At 38.8% G+C, this 25,351-nt stretch overlaps 5 non-coding genes and 16 pseudogenes across 5 annotated transcripts; all 21 read left to right on the top strand.

Annotated features, from left to right (window-relative positions):
- Positions 1 to 110: 110 nt before the first annotated feature.
- On the top strand, positions 111 to 184 carry LOC115068903. The gene has a single exon (XR_003848239.1). It is a non-coding gene; the product is annotated as a small nucleolar RNA SNORD113/SNORD114 family (small nucleolar RNA).
- Positions 185 to 5,530: 5,346 nt separating this feature from the next.
- LOC115068892 lies at positions 5,531 to 5,601 on the top strand. Its single transcript, XR_003848233.1, has one exon. It is a non-coding gene; the product is annotated as a small nucleolar RNA SNORD113/SNORD114 family (small nucleolar RNA).
- A 795-nt stretch (positions 5,602 to 6,396) lies between these two features.
- On the top strand, positions 6,397 to 6,468 carry LOC115068891. The gene has a single exon (XR_003848232.1). It is a non-coding gene; the product is annotated as a small nucleolar RNA SNORD113/SNORD114 family (small nucleolar RNA).
- Positions 6,469 to 7,240: 772 nt separating this feature from the next.
- Positions 7,241 to 7,319, top strand: LOC115068872 (annotated as a pseudogene).
- Positions 7,320 to 8,234: 915 nt separating this feature from the next.
- LOC115068871 lies at positions 8,235 to 8,314 on the top strand (annotated as a pseudogene).
- A 757-nt stretch (positions 8,315 to 9,071) lies between these two features.
- On the top strand, positions 9,072 to 9,151 carry LOC115068880 (annotated as a pseudogene).
- A 786-nt stretch (positions 9,152 to 9,937) lies between these two features.
- Positions 9,938 to 10,017, top strand: LOC115068875 (annotated as a pseudogene).
- Positions 10,018 to 11,004: 987 nt separating this feature from the next.
- LOC115068888 lies at positions 11,005 to 11,082 on the top strand (annotated as a pseudogene).
- Positions 11,083 to 11,667: 585 nt separating this feature from the next.
- Positions 11,668 to 11,747, top strand: LOC115068874 (annotated as a pseudogene).
- A 779-nt stretch (positions 11,748 to 12,526) lies between these two features.
- Positions 12,527 to 12,606, top strand: LOC115068879 (annotated as a pseudogene).
- Positions 12,607 to 13,385: 779 nt separating this feature from the next.
- LOC115068877 lies at positions 13,386 to 13,465 on the top strand (annotated as a pseudogene).
- A 762-nt stretch (positions 13,466 to 14,227) lies between these two features.
- LOC115068882 lies at positions 14,228 to 14,306 on the top strand (annotated as a pseudogene).
- A 765-nt stretch (positions 14,307 to 15,071) lies between these two features.
- Positions 15,072 to 15,149, top strand: LOC115068860 (annotated as a pseudogene).
- A 733-nt stretch (positions 15,150 to 15,882) lies between these two features.
- LOC115068873 lies at positions 15,883 to 15,962 on the top strand (annotated as a pseudogene).
- Positions 15,963 to 16,735: 773 nt separating this feature from the next.
- LOC115068864 lies at positions 16,736 to 16,807 on the top strand. Its single transcript, XR_003848222.1, has one exon. It is a non-coding gene; the product is annotated as a small nucleolar RNA SNORD113/SNORD114 family (small nucleolar RNA).
- A 767-nt stretch (positions 16,808 to 17,574) lies between these two features.
- LOC115068876 lies at positions 17,575 to 17,654 on the top strand (annotated as a pseudogene).
- A 784-nt stretch (positions 17,655 to 18,438) lies between these two features.
- On the top strand, positions 18,439 to 18,518 carry LOC115068862 (annotated as a pseudogene).
- Positions 18,519 to 19,307: 789 nt separating this feature from the next.
- Positions 19,308 to 19,386, top strand: LOC115068869 (annotated as a pseudogene).
- Positions 19,387 to 20,154: 768 nt separating this feature from the next.
- LOC115068865 lies at positions 20,155 to 20,234 on the top strand (annotated as a pseudogene).
- Positions 20,235 to 21,217: 983 nt separating this feature from the next.
- On the top strand, positions 21,218 to 21,322 carry LOC115068886 (annotated as a pseudogene).
- Positions 21,323 to 22,337: 1,015 nt separating this feature from the next.
- On the top strand, positions 22,338 to 22,409 carry LOC115068866. Its single transcript, XR_003848223.1, has one exon. It is a non-coding gene; the product is annotated as a small nucleolar RNA SNORD113/SNORD114 family (small nucleolar RNA).
- Positions 22,410 to 25,351: the final 2,942 nt, after the last annotated feature.

The following is a 25,351-nucleotide window of genomic DNA, read 5'->3' as shown; positions in this document are numbered from 1 at the left end:
ATACTGACCGTGCATGTGCACACCTGCAGCCATACCGCAGGGTTCGTTCCTTAGAATTTGTGATTCGTGGGGAAATTGAAGGTGAATGGCATGGAGAGAAAGAACAAGTCTGGACCAGTGATGAGACTGGATGGTGTCTGAATCAAAAATTTTCATTGAAGCTGTCCAGAATTGTGAGGTTCATGTTTTAAAAGTGGGCTCCCCTTTCTTTTAAGACATTGAGCTTAGAGCAGGTATTCAGACTATTCATGTATTTTGACCCAGAGTGCTCACAGTTTATGAGTATAGACCAAATTTTTTATCTTATGAGACAGGATCTCGCTATGTAGCCCTGGCTGGCGTGAACTTGCTATATAGACCAGACCTTGATCTCATGGAGTGCTGGAAGTAAAGATGTGTGCCACCAGCCTTAGACTGAATTTTTATCAGTAATTATCAGAGCATGCAATGTATAAATAGGCTACTATGAAGAGAGTTTGGTATAGCTCCTTATCAAGGATAGCATGGATTATTTTCGTATAGTCATCTAGTGCTAAATCCTAGTGATGTTTATGTACATCCACTTGTTGCCAGTGCGACAGAGGTATGTGTGACAGATGTAAATGAGACCCAACATCATAATTTGATATATGTAGCTATTTGCTAATTGTTTAATGACTAGAAAAAGGAAAATTTACATTTATAGAAATGAAAATTATATAGTCAATTTATTAACTATTTCTTTGGGTCAAAGAATGAGCACAGTTCACATATGGAAAGAATTATGATTAATTCAACCTTGAATTTTATTAAAATACAGGGAAGCATTTAGCCAGGCATGGCAGTACAGGCCATAATTCCAGCACTCAGGAAGTTAAGCGGGAGCACAGTTTCTGCGTGTGCCTATGCCTAGACTACAGAGTGAGACCATGTTTTTGCCCTTCCCACGCTTAAAAAAAATCCTAGGTTTTTTTTTTTTTTAATCCTTTGGCTTTTTAATGAACACGCACTAACTAAACATACACAATGCAAATTCATTCATCTTTTTCAGAAATGACTGTTTCTGAAATTTAAAAGTTATGCTCTTGCCTCCCATGGTCTATAGACGATTATATGTGATAATGGTAGTTCTTGGTTCTGAGTGATGAATTGCTCATTTTATTATTTAAAATTGATAGTTAGATAAACAAAATAAAACACTTGGGTCAGTGGTTAAAGCAGGAACTAAACTGACTTCATGAACACTCTAGTCCTGAATTAATGTCTTTTAAAAAATCTGCATGGCTTATTCTTTTAAAAGTCGGTATTTGTTATTACAGAATGAAGACAATGACTGATTTAATTACTCTCTGCTGATGAAGACTTTGGCTGCTGCCATTGTGGGTAAGAAATCTCCTGAGTAAATGATAGTCAAAGAATCCTGTCAATTAGTGTTTGTTGAATTATTTACAGTTAGCCATCTACAGACCATGATCATATGAACGTGTTATAAACAGATTATGATGAATCCCTTTTCACATTGTGTTTATTTTTGGAATCTGCACAATAATTTATCATATTTGTGCACTGAAATTTATTTAAAATTTCTCTAGTAATAAAATCTAGGCCTGCATGTCCAATAAGGTTGCCCTCATTCACACGTGGGTCTTTATATTTAAAATAATTACAGTGAAATGAAATGTTAAACTCAGTTTAACATTTGCGATAGCCACATTTCAAGTACTAAATGCTACATGAGGTTATGGGGGACTTTGTTGGGGAATGCAGTTAGCACCATGTTCACGTTATTCCTCCACCTGTTATTGTACAGCTCTTCTGTGAGCACAGAACTTATGGGAAGAGGAAGGACAGATGGGATGGCCGTGAGGTACGGATGACAGTGGGTACATCAGTGTTCGCTGAGGGCCCCTGGAAAAAGAGGTCAGGGAAAGATTTTACCTGTGGGAAAAGAACCTGTGAGGAAATCTTGGTTACATATATATATTTTTGCTCACGGCTATTTATTTTTAGCTCATGAATATTTATTTTGTTGCTGCCAGTAAGGCAATGGATGGATCAATAAACAAAACTGTCTTTGATTAAAAAAGGAAGAAGTCAAAGGTTACTTATGGATCATCGATGAGTACCTGGGGCCTGAATGGAGGACTTTGATTAAGCTCAATACCTCTGAGGGCCATTGCCAAAAAAATCCCATTTATTATCTGTATATGATATGAGCTTATTCCAGCTGTTGGAAACAGCGTGGGTGATACTCTTGGGTTTCTGTTTACTAAAGCAGAACATGTACCAACCAAGAAACCTATCAATGAGCACAGACAAAATGGGTCATTCTTACTCCAAATATGCAAGTATTTAATGCAATAAGAATCACTAAGACATTCATAAAACATTGAGTTCTGGTACTGTATTGACCAAAGCCGATGCTTTGGGGCAAGGAACATTTGTATAAGTAGGTATTAGAGTCTTTGTTCTGAGTTAAGTTTTATTTTTATATAATGAAAGAGCAAAGTATTTAAGATAATCATTGATTAAACAAGATTGTAATGAAGAAGGGCTTCACTGTGGGTCTAGGCTGACAATATGCCCCAGGTGAGCAGTTGCGATGAATCTGTCTCTCCTCCCCCTTCTTCAGTTTAGTTCCTCTCTTAATTAAAAAATAATAAAAATCCAATTTTTTTCTCTGTTTATTGGGCATATGATACAATTCAGCATTAATGTTACCTCATTTCTGTATAATCACAGCTATAATGGGACTATCATAAATGTAGGAAAACAATATTAATGATTCAATTAAGGAAGCCAAAACACAGACCAGTGAGGACCTTGTGTTAGGAAATAAGTGGGTGATTAGTCCAGTTCCACACGGTCCTGCAGATCAGGAAAATAAACCTGGGTTCTCACATTGTTACAATAGTGACCATATTTGTATATTTAGAGTTTCCTGTTTTTAGCTTCTTGGTGGCACTTTTCTTAAAGTTGAAGGGATGAATGGATAAACAGCTTTGTGTACATTCAGATGGCTGCATCCATATAAGACGCACAAGGGCAGTTACTGAGACACACAAGGCTCAGAATCCACTGCTTTCTACCAAAATTCACACAAAAGACCTTCCCTGGCTGGTGGGGGATGGCTAGGGTGGCAGACGCATACTCGGTCTGGTTTTTCTGAATTGGTCCGATGTTCAGTTATAGTAAATTTAATACATCTGTCCATCTGTCGGTGCCATGCCATTGAGCTTAGTATAGAGCAAGCACCAAGAGTATTCCTAATCAGTTTTTCTTAAGCTGGAATCAGCTGTAAAAATCTGAATCTAGACTGTGTTCTCTGTATATGTATTTTCAATCTAATATGCCTTTTTTTTGTGCTCTTCAGAATGGACACAGTGACAACATCGTTGTCGGTGAGGAGAGCTTGGGTGGTTATCTTTCCGAGTCGTGAATACAGAGATCTGTGCTCACAGCAGAGAAGTTACTGCTGGTCTCATGGTTAACTGGGTGTTAGCTCTATTACCGAAAGGGAAGAGAGGGGTATAACCAAAACCAGAATTAGAAAGGGCATGTGGAGAGGAGTCCAGTACTTCTGTTGTTAAGGAGAAATCAGTGATCTGGGAGATGGCTCAGTTGGTAAAGTAGTTGCTTTATAGACAGAAGGATATGAGTTCAATCCCCAGTATCAATGTAAAAACAAGCAGAACAAAACAAAACAAAAAACCAGGCTTGATGCTATACTCAGATTGGAGAATGAAGAAACAGGCTGATTCCCAGGGACCCTCATTGGCAAGCTGCAGGCTGGTGAGAGACCCTGTTGCAATATAGTCCTCGAGTGTGAAATTCTCAAAAAATAAAAAATTTAAACTAAGCATACAACACCTAGACAATTCCTGAGGACTAGTACCTGAGTTTGACATCTGGCCACCATATACATGCATATATATATATATATATATATATATATATATACACACATATATATACACACACATATATACACACACAAAAATGAACATGCACACATGCACAATGAAAGGGGAGAAGACCGTTGCATTGCCACAGTTAATTATGTATCCAGAAATAATTACATGATTTTAAATAACAGTTTATCTACTTATAAAGAGAGTTTTGTTTTGGTCCAAAATGCAAGATAGTATCAGTGGTTGTGGTCCTATCTTTAAAACATGAATAAAGTAAATGAAAGTCTTGACCCATGAAAAATATTGGACTGATGAGATGTATGTTTCTGTAAGGAAAATCACTAAATCTGCAAAACTGATTCTTCCACTGGGGGCAGAGGGAGCTGTCCACTTCCTTCTGAGAAATTAACCACAGATTGGTATTAGGGTGGCTTAGTTTCTTATTGTAGTGTTCTTCCCCCCGCCCTGCCTCCCCACCAGTTCTGGAGAACTCAGTCCTGTCCTCATATAGCAGTCAGATACTCTGCTACTAAGCCAAACCCCCACTCCATTAAAAATATTCATAAATTTGTGTTATTTTATTAACGGATCAATGAAAGACAGGAAACCAATGGAAACAGGGAGGAAGAGAAAACAAGACAGTGTTGGGGTTTTGTTGGGTCTGAACCAAGGCAAATCATACAGTTAGTCCAAAACCAATAGGATCCATCCCGAAGGAGTCGGTCTGCTAGAGCCAGCGGTGACCATTAGTGGAGCCAATTGGTGGCATGTAAGTCAAGGACAATGACTGCAGCCCTGAAATTCTGAAGCCCAGGTCCCAAGATGTCTAGTGTGTCCTCGTGATCCAGGGAACAGAAGTTAGGAGCACACAGCACTTACTGGTCATTAGTCATGTTCTCTTGCCCATTTGTATAGCTGGGTCACTATGTCATTATGTAAATATACAAACAAATGGAGAGAAAGTGGATGAGGCATTCGCCAGTTATGAAAATAAATATTTGACAAGCAATGCTATTAATAAGTACAGAAAACCTGTAAGTCCACTGAGATGTAATTGGCCTGAAGACGTTATAACCTTTCTCCAAGGTGACATATGCAGTGAAATTAATTGCTTATATCCTTGCAAGGGTCAGTCAGGGCCTGAATATTTAGTGTCATTTGATTTCCTAAGAAAACTGTCATAAGCATTTGACTAATGAAAGGGAAAATGTAGAAATAATTGGACAGAACATCAATCTTCTTACAATCTGTTCTCCTTTTCCTCTCAGAATGGACGCTCAGAAGCTGACTTGTGCTTTCTTCTCTGGCCACAATGTCCCTGGTTGCCCTGTCCGGATGCTCATGTAAGTGGTCTTGCTTTTATAAGCTAGAATCAAGGCTTGCCTAGAATCCAGTGAGGCTGGTTATGGCTGCCTGGTGGATCCAGCATGCCTCTATACACTGCTGAGTAACTGAAATTTCCAAAATTATGAGAAAAGACAAACGAGAAACTCATTGTGGCACAAGATCCATTAGGTAGCATTAAAGTACACTTCAGGATCTTGTTCTTAGGTTTTTGTGATTAACAGCTATCTAAATGCTATGAGTGGAGTGAATTATTGGTCAATAAAGTAACGTAAAACTTATTAGAGGTTCAGTGTTGAGCCAGTGATGACCACTGATGTGTATGATCTATGGATCATGAGTTCAGGTCTGGGAGTCTGAGGTCCACCCCGAAACACAGCTAGTATGCTGCTGGGGAATAGAAATGAGTAGGGAGGGTGTTCCTGAATTCTCTTCTATTTCTATAATTAGATAAAAATATAATAGATGAAATAAAACAGGTAAAGTAACTCCAAGTATGAAAATGACGCCATAAAGGAATACTAATATCAAATCTTCAGAAGTCCATTGGAAATAAATGAACCAGAGGTACCCTTGTTTGAGGATGGTATGTGCAGTTCAAGATGATGACCAAAATTCTTGTTAGGGTTAGAATCGTGTGTCATGTTTATTACCTCCAGAAGAAAATATCAAAGTTTATTAAACAATTAGATATGTGATAAATAAAAGGGGCACCACAAGGGTAATTGGATAAAATATGATTTTCTTTCTACAATTTGTTCTGCCCTTGTATCATGGATTCTCCCAAGCTGATGTTAGCATTTGTCCCTGACCATGGGGTCCAGGCTTGGGTCTTAGGTGCACAGGCACGAATATGAGTATACTGCAGTTCTAGCATTGCTTTGAATGATGCTCCTTGTTGCTAAGCAAATTACAAATAATTCAAGAATGACCACCATGGTTTCATGCCAGTGCAACACGGCTTGGGAACATGTTGTTTATATATGAAAATGAAGATAGATAAGAAGGTTCAATGTGGCAAAATATTACTCAGATAGCCCTAAAATATTCTTAAGGGTATTGTTTGGACGCTTTTCTGAGTCCTGACTATCAAATTATTATTATAAAATAATAAAGTCAATAAACAAATGTAGATATTAATGGAGACTTGGAGGACTGATGTTGGGTTGATAATGACCACTGGTGGTGCACGAGTCATGGATTATAACTACAGGTCTGGAGGTCTCAGGTCCATATCATAAAACATGTCTTGAGGGACAGATGTTTGAAACAGTAAAAGTATACGTTTGCGTTCATTTATCTTCCTGGGATCACTAAATCATTGCACAAATATAGAGGTAAATAGTGACAATGTTGGCATTTGTCAAATAATTATAAAAATAAATACATGGCAGAAATATTATCAATATGTACAAAATAGTCTAGAATCATTTAAAAATCAAAGTTAAATTGTTACAAACTTGGTCCAAAGTGACATCTTACAGTAAAAATACTGACTGCAGATCCTACTGAAGGTTAAGTTCATGTGCAGTGTTTCTGGATTTAAGAAAAAAAAATGTCTGCACAGTTTAACACATACTGACAACCAAGAAAATAAAGGAGAAATGTAGAAATAATTGGACTGAATACATATATTTTTTAATTTGTTCTGCTTCGTTCTTTCAGAATGGATGCTTCCAAGGTGGTGTTTGAAATTTTTCTGGTCTCAAGGTCCATATGTCAGGAGCATACAGACTAATGTAAGTATAAAGAAAGCCAAAATGGCTGAAGGGGATTTACAGAAAGGCCGTGTAAAAGGATTGATTAGGTAGATAATGTAAAAATAAACCCCAGTAAGAAAAGAGATAAACTTAATGTGACGACAGGTCCTATGGATGGCTGCGAAGTATACTTAATGATTTCAGGCTTAGCTGTTTGCCATTCAGGGTCCTCTAAATGTTACTAGCCAGACAATGAATTAGTCAGCAGGCAGATGTATAAATTAATGGATAAGCAGAGAAGTGATGTGGATCTATGATGACCAAGAGGCGTGGTGGCGTATGAGCCGTGGATCATGACTTACAGGTCTGGGAGTCTGAGATTCACATCATGAAATATCTAGTGTACACTTAGTGATCATAGTGACAGATGTGAGAAATAGTTCACTTTTACAATTAGATAAAAAAAAATAAGGCCGGGCGTGGTGGCGCACGCCTTTAATCCCAGCACTTGGGAGGTAGAGGCAGGCGGATCTTTGTGAGTTCGAGTCCAGCCTGGTCTACATAGTGAGTTCCAGGACACCTGGGACTACAGGGAGACCCTGTCTCACAAAGACAAAAAAATAAAAATAAATAAAAATAAAAATAAAAGCAAATTGGGTCAGGAGTGTTTTGTTTAAGCAAATAATTGCAGAGCAAGAATACTGATCTTATCTGTCAGACACAACAGGCCGTTCAGACAAATGGCTGAGGATGTCATATGAGCTAAAATGACAGCCAAAGGTCTTGGTAGGGTCTGAGCCCTGTGCAGTGACTGTTTCTCATAAAGAAAACTCCACGATGAAATACACACTTAGATGAGGGATAAGAAGAGAGGTGTGATGCGAACAGGCATAGTCATGATCAGTGAACAGATGTCAATCTTTCTGTATTCTCTGCATTGCACTCCCAGGATGGACACTGTCAAGTTCATTTCACATTCTCCTCTGGCCATGAGCTTCATGATCTGCTCTTTGTACATAGGACAGATACCATGTGAGTACATAGTCAGTGTGTCTTACAAGATGTTCACTGGATTGATAAGAGGACTACTTATCTTTATGAAAGAGCTTCCATACACAAATGGTTCATATGGCATGTGAATTAAATACCATGTTTAATAAAGTTTTTCAAAACTAATAGTATTTTATTGAAAGATAATCTGTGTGGCAAAAAATTTTTGTGAGACGTTAATGTCTAACTATAACTGGTGACCAATTTCTCAGTAAGCCTGTATAAATTAATGGGGAGTGGAGGGCTGATGTGGATCTGTGATGACCACTAGAGGCGTGGTGGCGTATGAGCCGTGGATCATGATTACAGGTCTAGGAGTCTGAGATTCACATCATGAAATATGTAGTGTTTATCCGTGATCCTAGTGACAGATGTTAGGAAGAGTTTATTTTAACCATTAGACAAAAAACATATAAAAACAAATTGGATAAGACATTTGCCAACTAAGCAAATGTTAAATGATAATAGAGCATGCCATGCACAACAGATCCCTCGAACAGAATGGCTAGGGAGGCCATGTCAAATAAACTCCAGTCCAGAGGTCTTGGCAGGGACTCAGGCATGCCCAGGGCTTTTCTTGAGAAGAAAGTATCACAATGCAATACATACTCAGGTGCAGAATAGTGCATGGTAATTAATTAAGCAGAATGGGCTCTTTCTGTCCTGTTTTCTGCTTTGTACTCCCCCAGTGGATACAGCCACACTGATTTACACATTTTTTCCAGGGCATGAGCTTTGTGACCCGCTGTTTGTGCATAGGATAGACCCCGTGTGAGTACACAGTCCGTGTTCTCATCTTGGTGTGTGTTGCTTTTAGAGGATCTTTGCTATACTGAGAAGATCACTTTTATCATCTAGGAAGAGCAACTGTGGGCAAATGATGTAATGGCACGTGCAGGAAAAACACAATTTTGCAAAACTAAGAGTTTGTAACGCAGGGTGTATTTGGGGTGGCAAAATATTCAGTAGAGCTCTGAAGTGTTCTCACGGACCTAGTTTTTAGATTTTCGTGATTATTTTCTCAATATGATTAGTGATCAGTTGCTCAGTAAACATGTATAAATTAATGGAGAATGGAGGGCTGATGTGTATCTGTGATGACCACTAGAGGCGTGGTGGCGTATGAGCCGTGGATCATGATTACAGGTCTAGGAGTCTGAGATTCACATCATAAAATACCTAGTGTTTACCTGTGATTCTAGTGACACAAGTTAGGAATTGCTTACCTTAGCAATTAGACAAAACTGTATCGAAACAAATTCGGTGAGTCCTTTTCCAATCCATCAAATAATTCCTCAGTAAGAAGAATAAAAATGTGTGGCAGACACAGTCCTTCTGTCAGAGAGAATGACTGAGATTCCACATGAACTAAAATTTCAGGCCAAAGTTCTTGGTAGGGTCTGAGTCCTAGCCATTGCTTGTTTCTTATAGAAAACACCAGAATGAAATACACACTCAGATGAGAAGTAAAAGGTGTGAGGTGAACAGGCAAAGTCGTGATCACTAAACGGAATGTCAATCTTTCTGTATTCTCTGCATTGCACTCCCAGGATGGACACCGCCAAGCTCATTTCACATTCTCCTCTGGTCATGAGCTTCGTGATCTGCAATTTGTGCATAAGATAGACACCGTGTGATTACAGAGTGAGTGTTCATCGTCTTTACAAGATGTTCATTGTATTCATAAGCATATTACTTACTTTTATGAAAGCGCATCCATACCCAAATGGTTAAAATGGCATGTGTATGAAATACCATGTTTAATATAGTTTTCCAAAGTTAAGAATATTCTATTGAAAGAGGTAATCCGTGTGGCAAAAGATCTCAGCGCACTCTCAAGTGTACTCAGGGGCATTCTTCTTAGATTTTTGTGATAAATTAATGCCTAAATATTACTAGTGACCAATCGATCAGCAAATACCTACAAATTAATGGAGAACTGGAGGGCTGATGTGTATCTATGATGACCACTAGAGGCGTGGTGGCGTATGAGCCGTGGATCATGATTACAGGTCTAGGAGTCTGAGATTCACATCATAACATATCTAGTGTGCACCTGTGATCCTAGTGACAGATCTTAGGAAGTGTTTACCTTATTGATTAGACGAAAATGTATAAAAACAAACATTTGCCAATTAAAAAATGAATTAATAATAATAATATGGTTCACACACAAGTCTTTCAGACAGAATGACTAGGGATCCATGCCAACTAAAACTCCAGGCCAGAGGTCTGGATAGTGTCTGAGGTATGCCCACTGGTTCCTTGAGAAGAAAACATGACACTGTAATACATATTTAATGAGGAGTAAGAGGCGAAGGGCCTGATAATTAGGTAAACAGAATGTGACACTTTCGACGGCTTCTGTTTGTACTCCCAGAGTGGACGCCGCCACAGTGATTTACACATTCTTAACGGTCTTGGGCATCATGATCTGCTGTTTTTGCGTAGGACCAACACTGTGAGCACAAGTCAGTGTTTTGTCTTGGTTTGCATCGGCTTTGGAAGATGTTCACTATATTGATGAGAGTATTACCTATTTTTTGAATTAATTAATTTATTATTTTTATTTAATGTGTATTCGTGTGTTACCTGCATGTAGGTAGGTACACCCAGGTAGTGCAATTCCTGGGGAGGTTAGAAGAGGTGTTGGAACCCCAGGAATTGGAGTTAAGGGTGATGTCATATGGGTGCTGGGATTGGAACTTGGGTCTACTACAAGAACAGGCAGTGCTCTTAACCACTGAGCCATCTTTCCACCCCTGAGAAGCATAGTACTTATTTTTGTGAAAGAGCATCCATTCCCAAATGCTTAACGTGGCATGTGCATGAAATACCATGTTTAGTACAGTTTTCTAAAACTAAGACTATCTATTGACAGAGATAATCAATGTGGCAAAATATGTTGGAAAGCTCTCAAATATACTCAGGGGTCTTGCCCTACATTAATGTCAAAATATTAGTAGTGATCAATTTCCCAGTAAACACCTATAAATTAATGGATAATTGGAGGGGTGATGTGTATCTATAATGACTAAGAGGTGTGGTGCCATATGAGCCGTGGATCATGACTACAGTTCTAGGAGTCTGAGATTCACATCATAAAATATCTAGTGTGCACCTGTTAGAAAGAGTTTGCATTTGCAATTAGATAAAAATATAAATAAAAATCAAGTAAAATAGGTATTTTCTGTTTATGGAATGAATTCTTCTGAAAGAATATTAAAATTGTCAATCTTTCTGTATTCTCTGCATTGCACTCCCAGGATGGACACCGCCAAGCCCGTTTCACATTCTCCTCTGGTCATGAGCTTCGTGATCTGCAATTTGCACATAGGAAAGACACTATGTGAGTGCATAGTCAGTGTTCTTGACATGGTTTGGGTTGTCTTGAAAAATGTTCACTGTGTTGGTAGTCGTAGTACTTATTTTTATGAAAGAGCATATCCCAATGTTTAATATGGAATCTGCATAAAATACCATGTTTAATACAGCTTTTTTTTTAAAAAAATAAGAATATTCTTTTTAAAGAGATAATCAGTGTGGCAAAAATCCTGGAGAGCTCTCAAGTATACTCAGGGGTCTTGCCCTTAAATTTTTGTGATACGTTAATGTCATAATAAAAGTAGTGATCGATTTCCCAGTAAACACCTGTAAATTAATGGAGAATTGGAGGGCTGATGTGTATCTATGATGACCACTAGAGGCGTGGTGGCGTATGAGCCGTGGATCATGATTACAGGTCTAGGAGTCTGAGATTCACATCATAAAATATCTAGTGTTTTCCTGCGATCCTAGTGACAGTTGTTAGGAAGAAGATTTTACTTTAGAAATTACACAAAAATGTATAAAAACAAACCAAATAAGACATATTTAATTACACAAGTGAATAAATGATAATACATGCCACACACAGGTCTTTCAGACAGAGTGATTAGGGCTGCCATGTCAACTAAACTTCTAGGCCAGAAGTCTGATAGGGACCCAGGCATGCCCATTTTTTTTTTTTTTTTTGAGAAGAGAACATCACAATGCAATACGTACTTAATGAGGAATAAGAAGCAAAGTGTGTGATAATTAATTAAACAGAATGCGACTTCCTGTCCTCTGTTCTGCTTTGTGCTCCCAGAGTGGACACTGCCAAGCTGACTGACACATTCTTCCTGGTCATGAGCTTCGTGGTCAGCTGTTTGTACATAAAATAGATACCGTGTGAGTACATAGTCAGTGTTCTTGTCTCGTGTGTTGCTTTCAAAGATTTTCGCTATACAGATAAGATCACTATTATCATCTAGGAAAGGCTGTGGCCAAATGTTAATATGGCATATTCATAAAATACCATGTTTAATACAGCTTAAAAAAAAACACCTAAGAATATTCTATTGAAAGAGATAATCAGTGTGACAGAAGATCCAGGGTAGCTCTGAAGTATAGTCAGGGGTCTTGCCCTTAAATTTTTTTGATACATTAATACCTAAATATTAGTAGTAATCAGTGTTCCAGTGAACACCTAAAAATTAATGGAGAATTGGAGGGCTGATGTGTATCTGTGATGACCACTAGAGGCGTGGTGGCGTATGAGCCGTGGATCATGATTACAGGTCTAGGAGTCTGAGATTCACATCATAAACTATCTAGTGTGTACCTATGATTCTAGTGACAGAGTTAGGAAGAGTTTAACAACAGAGTAAAATGTATAAAAACAAATTCAGTGTGACATTTTCCAAATGAACAAATAACTCCACAGCAAAATAATAAAAATACCTGACAGATACAGTAGGTCACTCAGAGAGCAACTGAGGATGCGTTGCAACTAAAATTATAGGCTGAGGTTCTTGGGAGGGTCTGAGTCCTGTCCAATTCTCCTTCCTCAGAAAAAAACCACCAGAATGAAATGCATATTTAGATGATGAATTAGAAGAGAGGTGTGATGCGAACAGGGATAGTCATGGTCAGCAAACGGAATGTCAGTCTTTCTGTATTCTCTGCATTGCACTCCCAGGATGGACACCGCCAAGCTCATTTCACATCCTTCCTGGTCATGAGCTTCGTGATCTGCTCTTGTGCACAGGACAGACACTGTGTGAGTACAGTCAGTGTATTTTGTTGCTGTGGGTTGTCTTTGCAAGATGTTCACTGTACTGATAAGAGTATGATTTATCTTTATCAAACAGTATACATACCCAAATGGTTATTCCAGCATGTGCAATAATCACCACGTTTTTCAAAATTAATATTCTATTGCAAGAGATAATCAGTGTGATAAAAGATCCTTGAGAACTCTCAAATGTACTCATGGGTCTTGCCCTTAAATTTTTGTGATACATTAATGTCTAAATATTGATAGCGATCAGTTTTTCCAGAAACATGTATAAAGTACTGGAGATGAAGAGGACTGATGTGTATCTGTGATGACCACTAGAGGCGTGGTGGCGTATGAGCCGTGGATCATGATTACAGGTCTAGGAGTCTGAGATTCACATCATAACATATCTAGAGTTTAACTGTGTTCCTAGTGACAGATGTTAGGAAGAGATTACTTTAGCAATTAGACAAAAATGCATAAAAAAGCTAAATAAGACATTTGCTAATTGAACAAATGAATAAATAATAATTATACATGCTACACACAGGTCTTTCAGACAGTGCAACTAAGGATGCCATGTCAACTAGAATTCTAGGCCAAAGGTCTTGGTAGGGTCCCAGGCATGGCTAATGTTCCCTTGAGAAGAAAACATCACAATGCAGTACGTACTCAATGAGGAATAGGCAGCAAAGTGCATGATAATTAATTAGACAGAATGTGACTTCCTGTTCTCTGTTCTGCTTTGTATTCCAGAGTGGACACCGCCAAGCTGACTGACACATTCTTCCTGGTCATGAGCTTCGTGGTCCACTGTTTGTGCATAGAATAGACCCCGTGTGAGTACACAGTCAGTGTTCTCATCTTGGTGTGTGTTGCTTTTAGAGGATATTTGCTATATTGATAAGATCACTATTATCATCTTTGAAGACCAGCCATGGTCAAATGATGTAATGGCACATGTACGAAAAACACAATTTTGCAAAATTAAGATTGTTTAACCAAAGCTATACTCAGGTTGGCAAAAGACCCAGTAGATCTCTGAAGTGTTCTCATGTATCTTGTTTTAAAATTTTTGTTTACATATATTTTTTTAGTATTACTAGTGGGTAATTGCTCAGTAAACATGTAAGAATTGATGGAGAATTGGAGGGCTGATGTGTATCTGTGATGACCACTAGAGGCGTGGTGGCGTATGAGCCGTGGATCATGATTACAGTCTAGGAGTCTGAGATTCACATCATAAACTGTGTAGTATGTGCATGTGATCCTAGTGACAGATGTTAGGAAGTATTTATCATACCTATTAGATAAAAAAAAGTGTATAAACAAACTGGATAAGACATTTGTCAATTAAACAAAGAAACAACAACAACAACAACAATAATAATATATGCCACACCCAGTAGGTCATTCAGATCCAATGGGATGCATTGTCCACTAAAATTCCAGACCAGTGGTCTTGGTAATGTCCCAGTTCTGCCCAGTGCTTTTCTTAAGAATAAAACTTCACAATGCAGTACGTACTCAATGAGGAATAAGCAGCAAAGTGCATGATAATTAATTAGACAGAATGTGACTCTTCCTGTTCTCTGTTCTGCTTTGTATTTCCAGAGTGGACACCGCCAAGCTGACTGACACATTCTTCCTGGTCATGAGTTTCATCATCTGCTGTTTGTGCATAGGATAGACCCTGTGTGAGTACACAGTCAGTGTTCTCATCTTGGTGTGTGTTGCTTTTAGAGGATCTTTGCTATACTGGGAAGATCACTTTTATCATCTAGGAAGAGCAACTGTGGGCAAATGATGTAATGGCATGTGCAGGAAAAACACAATTTTGCAGGTCCAACAATTTGTAATGAAAACTTCATTCAGAGTGGAGTTCCAAAGTGATCTCCGGCATCTTGTTTTTAGATTTTTGTGGCACATAACTTTCTCAGTATTACCAGTAATCAACTCTTCAGTAAACATGCAGAAATTAATGGGGACGAATAGGACTGATATTGGATCTGTGATGACCAAAAGGTGTGGTGGTGTATGAGCCGTGGATCATGACTACATGTCTGGGAGTCTGAGGTCCACATCAAAAATTTTTAGCCATACTTGTCATCAAGCTGAGGGATATCGGGAAAGCTTCATTCCTAGAATTATATGTACCTGTAAATAAAAGCAAATTTTGTGAGGTATTTCCCAATTGAACAAATAGTTCCACATCGAGAATAATAAACATTTATGGCGTACACAGTAGGTCATTTAGAGAATGAGGATCTGTATAAATGAAAATTATGGGTCACATTTTTGATAGTGTCTGAACCACATCCAATAGTTATTTGCTCAAGAGGTAAACCTCATGCTATAATAAACAGAATAAGAAAAGAGTCATAGTACAAACATAGTCCCTGCTAGTGAACAGGATCTCAAACTCTACAATCTCTCAGCTTTGAACTCCCAGAATGGATATATTCAAGCTGATTTACACATTCTTCTTTGAACAGGAGCTCTGTGATCCACTCTGTGTGTGGGGGACAGACACTGTGTAAGTACATAGTCTTGGCTTGGAATGTTTTTTGCAAGATGTTCACTGTATTGATAAGAGCATTACTTATCATAAGAATAACCATGGTCAAATACAAAAATGTATTAACACTATGTTTCATGAAAGAGAAGCTCAGTGTAGCAAAGATTGTATAGAGCTCTAAAGTAAACACTGTGGTCTCATTCTTACATTTTGGTGATACATTCTTGTTTGAATATTGCTGGTGATAAACTTCTCAATAAACATGTATAAATTAATGGAGAACTGGAAGGCCAATGTTGGATCTGTGATGACCACTGGAGGCGTGGTGGTATACGAGCCATGCATTATGACTACGGGTCTAAGAATCTGAGGTCCACATCATAAAATATCTAGTGTGTACCTATGATCATAGTGACAGATGTTAGAAATAGTCTGCCTTAACAGTTAGATAGAATATTAATAAAAACAAATTGGGTAAGACATTGTCCATTTTATTAAGCATATAATTTCACAGCCAGACACAGTGGGTCATTTGGACAGTATGATTAGGGGTGGGATATGAACTAACATTAAAGGCTGAAGACCTATGGAGTATGGGTCTAAATCTTGTTGTCTCAAGAAAAGCATTACAGTGCAGTGCGTACTTAGATGAAGGATAAGAAGTGTACTGCCTGATGACCTAGTTCATGATAATTAAACAGAATTCAAGCTTTCTGTCTTCTGTCTGATTTGTACTCACAGACTGGATACTGCCAAGGATGACTTGTGCATTCTTCCCTGGTCATGAGCTGTGTCACCTGCTCTTTGTGTTCATAGGATTGACACGGTGTGACCACGGTCAGCATTCCTGTGTAGGTTTGGGTTGCTACTGAAGGATGTTCCCTGTATTGACAGGAGCCACCACTTATCATCGAGGGAAAGCAATCATGGTCAAATGATTAATATAGCATATATATGAAACATCATTTTCAATACAGTCAAAAATTGAGAACATGTATTAAGTTGATCATATTAAAAATTGTATAGAGCTCTTAAGCATGCTGATAGATCTCATTCTTAGAATTTTATGTTTCATAGTTTTCTAAACATTACTAAACATCCTTCGTTCAATAAACATGAAGAATGTAAAGAAGAGGAGGAGGGCTGACCTTGGATCAGTGATGATCCCTCTTGTTGTATGAGTTATGGATCATGACTACAGGTCTGGAAGTCTGAGATCCGCATCCTATAATATGTAGTTTGATCCTAATGACAGATAATAAGACTAGTTTACTTAACAGTTAGATAAAATGTAAGTTAAAAATATCAGGTAAGGCATTTTCTAATAAAGCAATTTTTTGATTGAAAGTAATAATAATATATGCCCAACGTAGTAGATCATACAGACAGAACGATTAGGGCAGCCACATGAACTAAAATTATGGGCCAGAGTTCTTGTAGGGACCAAGCCATTTCCAATACTTTGTTTACTCAAGAAGTCATCACAACTCAATAGGGCTTAGATGAGGAGTGAGAGGAGAGATGGAGGACAAGCAAGCAGTCAGAATCAGCAACAGAATGTCCTTGCTCCTCTTTGCACTCTCCAAGCTGATTTATGCATTCTTTCCCAGTCACGAGTTCCTTTGTGTGCACAGGACAGACACCATGTGAGGACGTAGTCAGCGTTCTGGTCTTGGTGTGCAGTACTTTTAAGGGACATTCACTGTGTTGATAAGAGCACTCCTCCTCATCTAGGAAGAGGAGCCATGGCCACGTGGTTAATATGACATGTGCACAGAACATTTTGGTTAATAGTTTTGCAAAATCATGAAGGCTTTATTGAAAGTGACATTTGGTGTGGCAAAATATCCTGTAGAAAAATTGTGACGTGTACTTCAAAATCTTGTTCTTAGATTTTTGTTATTTCTAGTGGTCTAAATATTGCTAGTGATCAATATTACAATTGCTCAATAAGCACTATAAATTAGGGGAGAAGAGGAGGGCCGATATTGGATCTATGATGGCCAATAGGGGCATGGTGGCTTATGAGTTGTGGATCATGACTACAGGTCTGGGAGTCTCAGGTCCACATCATCAAATATCTAGAGTACACCTAGAAACAGATGTTCAGATTAGTTTACTTTAATAGTTAGCTAAAATATAAACAAAAATTGGATAAGGCATTTTCCAGTTAAGCAAATTATTTCTTGGGGAAGAGTCCTAATAATAGGCACCAAACACACTATAAATAATTCAGACAGCATGAAAAAGCACAGCATGTGAACTGCAATTACGAGGCAAAGTTCTTGGTTGGGTCTGGGCCATGCACACTGCCCTTCTTGAGAAGGAAATTCACAATGCCATACATACCTAGATGCAGAATTAGAAGCAAGGCATGATGCAAACGGGCATAATCACGATGATTAAGCAGAATGCCAGGACCTCTGCCATCTCTTCTCCTTTGTGCCCTCAGAGTGGACACCGCCAACATGACCTGTACATTCTTCCAGAATCATGAAATTTGCAATCCTCTGTTGGCTCCATAGGAGAGATGCCATGTGAGTACAGTCAGTGTTCTTGTCTTGGTTTGGAATGCTTTTAAGGGACATTTGCTGTATTAATAAGAATATTACTTGTCGTCTTGGAATCGTTAATATGACATATGTAGAAAATACCATGCTTAATAACAATTTTGAAAAATTAAGAATATTGTATTGAAAGAAATACTCAATGTGCCTAAGATCCTATAGTGCTCTGAACTGTACTTGTGGATCTTGGTTTTAGAATTTTATGATTCATAATTGACTAAATATTACTAGTAATCAGTTGCTCAGTAAACACATATAAATTAATGGAGAATTGGAGGGCCGATGTTGGATCGGTGATGACCACTAAGGGCGTGATGGCATATGAGCCATGGATCATGATTACAGGTCTAGGAGTCTGAGGTCCACATCATGAAATATCTAGTATATGCCTGTGATCCTAGTGACAGATATTGAGAATAGTTTGCTTTTAGAGTTAGATAATATATAAATAAAAATAAATTGGATAATGCATTTTCCAATTAAGCAAATAGTTCCTCAGTGAGGATACTAATAACACATTACCCAAGACGGTAGGCCGTTCAGACAGAATGACTAAGGATGATATGTGAACTAAAATGAGGAGCAGAAGGTCTCAGTGGGGCTTGATGCATGTCCACTGCTTTTACCAACAAGAAATCATCACAGTGCTATATACACTTAGGTGAGTAATAAGAAGAGAGGTGTGATGCAAACAGGCATGGTCATGACCACTAAGCAGATGTCAATCTTTCTGTATTCTCTTCCGCATTGCATCCCCAGGACGGAGGCCTCTAAACTCAAATGCACGTAGTTCTCTGGTCATGAGCTTCATGGATAGACACCGTGTGAGTATATAGCATTCTTGTCTTGGATTGGGCTGTTTTTTACAAAAGGTTCACTGTATTGGTAAGAGTATTACTTATCTCTTAGGAAGAACGACCGTGGCCAAATTATTAATACGACATATGCATGAAATACCATGTTTAACGCAGTCTTGATAAATTAAGAAAATTTTATTGAAAGCAATACTTGATGTACCTCAGATCCTGTAGAGCTCTGAAGTGTTCTTATGGATCTTGTTCTTAGATTTTTGTGATAAATGAATGTCTAAATATTGCTGGTGATCAGTCGCTCAGTAAACATGTATAAACTAATAGAGAGTTGGAGGACCGATGTTGGATCTGTGATGACCACTAAGGGCGTGGTGGCATATGAGCCATGGATCATGATAAAAGTCTGGGAGTCTGAGGTCCACATCACAAATTATTTAGTGTACACCTGTGATCCTAGTGACAGATTTTAGAAATAGTTCATTTCAAAATTAGCTAAAAATAGAAATAAATGCAAATTGCATCAGACATTTGGCAACTGAGCAAATAATTCGACAAGAAGAAGAATAAAACATGCCATGCTCCGTAGATCATTCAGAGAGAAGGGCTAATGTCTTGAAATTACGGGTCAAGATTGTTGGCAGGATCCCAGTCATGGCCAATGTTTGTTTTCCCAAGAAGAAAACATCACAATGCAGTACTGACTTAGATGAGGTGTAAGAAGTATCCTGGGATACAAGTGGGCCAAGTGCTTGATACTCAACAGAATGTGACGCTCTCTGTGCTCTCCTGTTTGTGCTCCCAGAATGGATTTGCTCAAGCACATTTTCACCTTCCTCATCAGTCATGAACTTTGTGATCCCCTCTTTGTGTGTCTAGGATGTATACTGCGTGAGTACGGTCACTATTACTTTGTTGGTCGGGGTTGCCTTTAAAGGATGTTCAGCGTATTGATAGAGCACCATTGGTCATCTAGGAATATGAAGATTAATATGGAATATACATGAACTATCAGTTTTGCAAATTTAATGTTTTGTTTAAAGTGACACTCAATGTGGCCAAAGATCCTGTAGAACTCTCAAGTCTATTTAAGGGTCTTTTACTTAGAGATTTGAGCTAAAATTGTCTACATATTAGTACTAATCAGTCACTCATAAACTTGGATAAATTGATGAGGAGCGGAAGGCTGACGTTGGATCTGTGATGACTGCAAGTGGGGTGGTGGCGTATGAGCCGTGAATCATGACTACAAGTCTGGGAGTCTGAGGTCCACATCATAAATTACCCTGCTGCTGAGATGGCTCAGTGGATAAGAGCAATGGCTGCTCTTTCAGAGAACCCAGTTTCAATTTCCAGCACCCACATGGCAACTAACAACCATACACAACTCCAGTTCCAGGGAATTCCACACCCTTTCTGACCTCCACAGACATTGCACGATATGGTGCACTTACATACATGCAGGCAATACACTCCTACAGATAAAATAAAAATAATAAACAAAATTAAAAACAAATTACCTAGTGTATACCTAGATACACGATTGCTAGGAATCATTTAACAAAGTAAACACTAATATGGTCAGACATTTCACAATTTGAGCAAATAATTTTCCTGGAAAAATACTAAAAATATTTGTCACACTCTGTGGGGTTTTCAAAAAGAGTGGCAAAGAATCACATATGAATTAATATTATAGGCCAAAGTTATTGGTGCAACCCCCCCCCCCGTCCAATGCCTGTTTCTCAAGGAGAAAGCATCCAGTGCAACTACGACCTAGATGAGGAGTAAGAAGAGACGTGTGATAGAGCAGGCCGAGTGCTTCGTGACCAGAATGTGACTCTCTGTACTCTGTTCTGCTTTGTTCTCCCAGCATGCATAGCGCCACACTGAGGTACACATTCTTCTCCGGTCATGAACTTCCTGATCTTCTTTTTGTTGTTATGATGGATCCCATGTGAGTACAGTCAGTGTTCCTGTCTTGCTGTGTGTGGCTTTTAAGGATGTTCACTGTATTGATAGGAGCACTTCTTATCCTCTAGGAAAGGAGCCATGATTAATATGACATGTGCATGAAACACCATGCTTAATGCAGTTTTGCAAAGTTAGGATTATGACAAAGAATCCTGTTGAGACTGAAGTCTATTCAGGAAACTTCTTAGATTTTTGTGATACACAATTACTTGTGTAAAAATTGCTTGTGATCAGTTTCTCAGTAAACGTGCATAAATTAGTGGCAAAGCAGAGTGCCGATAATGGATCTGTGATGCCCAGTAGAGGCGTGGTGGCATGGATCATGACTACAGGGCTGGTGGCATGAGCCATGGATCATGACTACAGGTCTGGGAGTCTGAGGTCCACATCACGAAATCCCTAGTGCACGGCTATGATCATAGCGATCAATCTTAGGTCATCTTTACTTTTAGAATTAAATAGAAATATAAATAAAATAAATTGGGTAAGACATTTTACTTATTTAGCAAATAATTCTAGAGCAGGAATACTGGTAATATCTACCAGACACAGGAGGACATTCAGGGAGTATGACTGAAGATCCGTAGTAATGACAGTTATCACCAAATCTGTTGGTTGGTTCTGAGCCTGTCCAATGTTGGCTTTTTCAAGAAGAAAACATTGTCATATAATACATTCTTATATTAGAAATAAGAAGAGAGTCATAATGCTGTCTGGCATACAGCGTGATAATTAAAGAGCATGTCAAGCTTCATGTAATCTCTTCTGCTTGTCCTCCCAGGATGGATATCAGCAAGGTGTTCCATGCCTTCTTCTCCAGTCATGAGGTGTGTGATGTGTTACATAGAACAGACACCATGTGAGCACAGCCAGTGTTCTTGTCTTGGTTTGGTTTGCTCTAAGGGATGTTCATAGTGTTGCTTTTATCAACGGAGAGCAGCCATGGCCTGGTATGGCATCTGCATAGAGTATGTTGTACAATACTGTTTTGCACCATGAAAAATTGTGATGAAAGAAAAGTTTAGTGTGGCAAAGCTCTTGTACAGAACTCTCAAGTCAACTTAAAGATCTTGTTCTTAGATTTTTAAAAGTATTTTATTTATTATTTTTATTTTATGTGTATGAGTGTACTGTTTGCATGTATGTAAGGGCACTCATGTCATGCAATGCTCATGAAGGTCAGAAGAGGGCGTTATGGACAGACAGTTGCTAGCCACCATGTGGTTGCTGGGATTTGAACCTGGGTGCTCTTCAAGAGCAGTCAGTGCTCTTAACCCCTGAACCATCTCTCCAGCTCCTTGATCTTAGATTTTATGATACACAATTATACAAATGTTATCAGTGACATGAGCAGCTGCTCAATAAACATGTAGAAATGAATGGAGATATGGAGGGCCAGTGTTGGATCAGTGGTGACCACTGGTGGTTTATGAGTCATTGACGAGGACTACAAGTCAGGGAGTCTGAGGTCTACATTGGGATAATGTAATGTACATCTGTTAATGGAGGTATAAAATCTATAGTTATGGTCAAAGCAGGTCTGTGTTCCTGCTTTTGTAACTGAATCAGTGAATGAATTTTCACGATGTATACATAAATAAAGCTGGAAAGATAATTATGACAATTATTTCAAATTATGAATATAATGGTCTTTATGCATTTAAAAGCAGTGAAGCCTTTTAGTCAAGGAGGGGGGAGTTACAACGTTGGCTGAAAATGGTGAGGAGTGTAAGTGCAGTTGTTCTAACTCCTTCTAGGGGCAAAGCCACATCCAGTGTTGTTCTAAGTCCTTTTAGGGGCAAAACCACATCCAGTGTTGTTCTAAGTCCTTCTACGGGCAAAGCCACATCCAGTGTTGTTCTAAGTCCTTTTAGGGGCAAAGCCACATCCAGTGTTGTTCTAAGTCCTTTTAGGGGCAAAACCACATCCAGTGTTGTTCTAAGTCCTTTTAGGGGCAAAGCCACATCCAATGTTGTTCTAAGTCCTTCTAGGCGCAAAGCCACATCCAGTGTTGTTCTAAGTCCTTCTAGGGGCAAAGCTACATCCAATGTTGTATTTTTTCTTTTCTTTTTTGATCTTTTCCAAGCTTTATCTACATGGCACATGGTAACTAAAAGTACCAGACTGGTGGAACCAACCTTCTTGGGTGTTTAACAGACATACTTTGAGGCCTATACTAATCTGGTCAGAGGGACTTAAAGGACAGTTTTTGCTCCTTGCCCTCCAAGGTCGACTAGTTCCAGGGGACCCTGAGCATCTCTCAAAATGTCCTGTTGTAGTGAGTCACCTATCCTCGTGTTCAGGGAGGCCATGGAGACCCCATCAAATGGACTTGAACCAGTGTCCATTCTACAAAAAGGAGGGTCAACACAGAGGAAACATTTCCTCCATGCTTCCAAGAGAAACCAGCCATGGTTGAGTAGGACCTTTGACTTATCTTCACATAGATGGAACTGGTAAAAGAAAGGAGCCAGGAGCTCCTCCCAAGCCCATGTGACCCCTGAGGAACAGATTCTCAAATGACTTTAACAGTTAAAATAAATTGGTTTATCTGGGCCAACTGTATGGCCTTAAACAGCCAAAAGGAAAGTATAACCAAAGATTATACTTATAATTTTTAAGAGTCCATATGTATAGCTAAAGGCTACATAACAAGCAACAATGCCAGATAGGAGATACCTTCTTTTGAGTTGTTGGCCAGGGTGGCCCAAGGGACTCCCAGATAGTAACCCAGGATAGAACTGGGAAAATGAACAGCAGACCCCAATCTTATCTAAAGGAATATTGACAACTGATTGCTGCTAGATGAGGAACAGCTGACCTTCCTAAAACAAAGACCTTTAGATAGGCTGACTAGATTCACCAGAAGGCAAGTAGTGGGGAATGGCTGTGGTGCCAACAACACAGCAGACAGTAGCAGGGATATCAGAGTATAACGGCTCTAGTGGAGGGGGGGGCTATGGGAGGGCGCCATCTGGGAGGCGGGTGTATAGTTGAATAAAATGATTTGGGATGTTCTGTGTGATATACACACACAAAAATCAACAAATTAAAAAATGAATTATATTTGAGGAGGAAGCATAAAAACTTATGTCATATTAATTAGTAGAGATGATAAACATTACCATTGAAATCTACCTGATGACTTTATATGCATATACAGGTGCCAAGGATCCGAGTGCAACTGACCATGACACACAGCAGACAGTAGCAGGGATATCAGAGTATAACGGCTCTAGTGGGGGGGGGGCTATGGGAGGGCGCCATCTGGGAGGCGGCTTTTTTAAAGGTTAAAAACTCATTCAATTTTATGTCTTACAGTGTTTAAACTGAGTTCAATATTGTATAATGTTAATTCAAATGTGAACCTAAAAATTTTATAGCCACTTTTGAAAGAGATGTATCTTTGCTCTGGAAATTGTTATTGAATATGTTAAAGCTGTAATGAAATGTTTCTTCTAAGAAATAAAAAATAAAAAAATACCCACCTCACATACAGAATAAATAATAAATAAAAAGATATTTCATTTATTATTTTTATTTTATGTGTATGAGTATATTGCCTACATGTGTGTAAGTGCACCTGTGTCGTGCAGTGCCCCTGGAGGTCAGAAGAAGGTGTTGGATTCCCCTGGAACTGAATTACAAATGGACAGTTGTTAGCCACCATGTGGGTGCTGAGAACCGAACCCAGGTCCTCTGCAAGAGCAGCCAGTGCTCTTAACAGCTGACCCATCTCTCCAGACATTCAATGTAGTGTTTTTTCAAAGAAATAAAATATTACCACATTTTTGTTCATTCTAAAGTGACTAACGAGTTGAAATTAAAAACTCAAGAATAGCCAGGCATAGTGGTGCACACCTTTAGTCTCAGCCCTTGGGAGGCAGAGGCAGGTGAATCTCTATGAGTTCAAGGCCAGCCTGGTCTACAAAGTGAATTCTAGGCCAGCTGGGGCTACAGGGAGACCCTGTTTCAAAAAGACCTAAAATAAATAAATGAATAAATAAATAAATAAATAAATAAATAAATAAAATATTTTTAAAAACCCACCCCCCCCTTGGGAATAGTTGGGGATATTTGTCCTTTCCCAGAACCCCTTGGAATTCCGAAGGCTGAGGCAAGAGAATTGTGAATTCAGAACTAGACTGGGATAGGTCACATGTTTACATTTAGTCTGAGGTCCTATTTCAATTAAAAACCAAGAGAAACAAATGTAAGCATAAAGACAGCAAACCATTTTTAGAAGTGACTTGTTGTGGTTTATTGTCAGCACTCTAATTTAGCTCCCTCCCTGCTGCACAGATCCATGGTTGGCCCTCTGTGTTAGGAGGATTACGAACAGTGTGTATATAAATCTCTCGGCTTCATTTGGAGAGGGCATTAAAGTCTATGTCCTGTCTTGATGAGGACATATGC

Source organism: Nannospalax galili, unplaced genomic scaffold (assembly GCF_000622305.1).
Source record: "Nannospalax galili isolate Female #2095 unplaced genomic scaffold, S.galili_v1.0 scaffold188, whole genome shotgun sequence".
NCBI classification, from domain to species: domain Eukaryota; kingdom Metazoa; phylum Chordata; class Mammalia; order Rodentia; family Spalacidae; genus Nannospalax; species Nannospalax galili.
This window is presented reverse-complemented; position numbering and strand designations above follow the sequence as displayed.